General features: G+C 44.8%; 1 protein-coding gene across 2 annotated transcripts in view; it reads right to left on the bottom strand.

The window, feature by feature from the left end:
- Positions 1–2,500, bottom strand: part of ntng1a (netrin g1a) — a 161,796-nt gene that overhangs the window by 50,542 nt on the left and 108,754 nt on the right. The window lies entirely within an intron of this gene.

Here is a 2,500-nt window from a genome sequence, read left to right as displayed (position 1 = left end):
CACAAATACAAATGGCGTTGGCTTCAGCCACATCAGTGCGAGACAACAGGCCTGTTTTATGAGGCATTGTTCTGCCAGTTCTGTCAGTCTGAACAGTATTAACTCAAAGGCCCATCCATGAACAAGGGGGGACGGCGCCAGGTGTTTTTCTTTTTTGGACAGCGTTCACGTTTCAGAGGATCTTTTTTTTTGTTTTGTTTTGTTTGGTTTATTATTCGAATGCCAACGGCTGTTAGCAGAGCTCGATGCCAACGTGAACATAGCGCTAATCTGTCCGTTTGAACTGAAGCCCTCCAGCTCCACATGCCCCCCCCCACACACACACACATACACAGTCACGTATACCCCCAACAAGGAAGCCTGCCTGCACAAACAAACGAGCCCTCGCCACAGGAAGTGGAGCCATGCTGGGCTTTCAGAGAGAGAGAGAAACCAAACAAAACCAATAGAGGGGAGGCAAAAAAAATAATAAAACATTATCAACCGGCTCTTTATTCCTCTCCATTTCCACACACCTAAGGCAAAGGAAATATGGACATGTGTGCTCAGCTATTTTTTTCCCCTCTCTTCTGGTTCTTTCATCAAATGGAGCCTTACTTCCCTCGCCACTGTCCTCGAATTGTGTGTGTGTGTGTGTGTGTGTGTGTGTGTGTGTGACCTTCGGGGCCACTCCCCCATCATCCCGTCACTGTTCCTCTGACCTCTGTCTCTTACTCATCCCTTTCATATTTACAACCTCTTTCAGGTGCTTAGGTTGAGGCTGCTGGTTGTAAGCATACAGCCCACCATTTGACCACCAACCAAGTCCTATATATACCGTAGTAAATAAAGACATCATTCCTAACTTTGTGTATAGTGTACACACACACACACACGCGCACGCACGCACACACACAAACTAGCCCATGGCAGCCCATACGTACATTGAATCTATTAACAAGGTGTCTTGCAGATTTCTTTGCACTACATACTTGACAATGTGGTGTTTTTTTATTAAGTAGGCCTAGATGACAACGTGCAAAACACCTGTGTAGTTTACCTGTGTAAACTACACAGGTAGTAGTTTACACTAGCGAGGGAGATTACAGAAAGAAAGAAAGAAAGAAAGAAAGCAAGAAAGCAAGAAAGAAAGAAAGAGCACTGCCAATTTTGCAGCATCATTTTATAGCAGTGCATCATCATAAATTCACTGGTTTGAGTCTGGAGAACAGAATGCATTCTTCATGCCAGTGTTTATTGAGAGAAAATATTCACAGAGTGCCGCACCAAATTACTGTTCCTCAACCCCCGGAACCCCCTGTTCCTTAACTTTAGCAAAAACATAAATAAAACAGCACTATTCATTTTGACAAATTAATGCCTGTCGGTTCACGCCTCCCTCGCAATCAATCACACCTGGTGGAGTTCAGGTTCGGGCCCCGGGTCACACACCTGTACACCAGCGGTACTGTCAGCGCAATTACATTACGTTTCCATGAACATGCTGCAGGGCCCCGGCAGATGGCCGGGATCCCATGTCAGGTCATTCGATTAATTTTCAATCACCAGTCATTTCCAATCCCCAGGTCACTATCCACGCTCGGAATCTAACCCATTAACCCAGGAACGATTCTACAAAATATCTTCTGAATCGGTAGTTCTCACACTTTCAAGATTTTTCAGAAAACATCCAAAAATAGCAGATGTACAAGCTTGCGGTGCAGCACGAAGTGACGCGCCGTGAGCTTGTATATCTGCTATTTTTTAATAGCCGACACAAACATCTAAAATTACAGACGCTTTCCCGGTTTTAATGGGCTAATTGTGCCGTACCGGCACAGAAAGAGCATTAGGGAGCTGCTCATGCTCGATGCGCGATGGTTTTTCACGAGCCTCTCTGGGCCCATGCGAGTCGTTTGGCTACGACAACGGTGTCTGACGGGACGGTGCTGATCGGCCCTTTATGATCTCTGTGCATAATATGAGGGTCAGCCCGTGTGACAAGAATAGTCCCCGTACTTTTGTCTATAACCTGCATTTATCCCCAGGGATAATCGCCGAGCAGGCACGTTTACATGGTTAATGCATGTTTTGCATTTATAATTAAATCTGAGAAGTAACTAGTAACTAAAGCTGTCAAGTAATTGTAAGAGTACAATATTTGCCTCAGAGATTCTCAAGTGTAAGTAAAAGTACCTGAAAATTTTACTCAAGTACAGTACTTGAGTAAATGCACTTAGTTACTTCCACCACTGTGAAGGACTACACCTGCAGCCATCCATGTCCCAGTGTGCACATGTGCAATTGTGTGGAAAGAAAGGACATTTTTATGAAATCTGCCATATGGTATCTGTTACATACCCAGATCCTATTGTCATAAACACCCCCGCTCATTGGAGTATCAGAATGTGCGTGTGTGCGTGCGCGCGCGCGTGTGTGTGTGTGTGTGTGTGTGTGTGTGTGCTTGTATTATATACTTGTGAGGAGGGCCAAATGTTCCCATAAGTATAGTAGAATTTGA

This window comes from Gymnoscopelus microlampas (assembly GCF_963454915.1).
Source record: "Gymnoscopelus microlampas genome assembly, chromosome: 22".
NCBI classification, from domain to species: Eukaryota; Metazoa; Chordata; class Actinopteri; order Myctophiformes; family Myctophidae; genus Gymnoscopelus; species Gymnoscopelus microlampas.
This window is presented reverse-complemented; position numbering and strand designations above follow the sequence as displayed.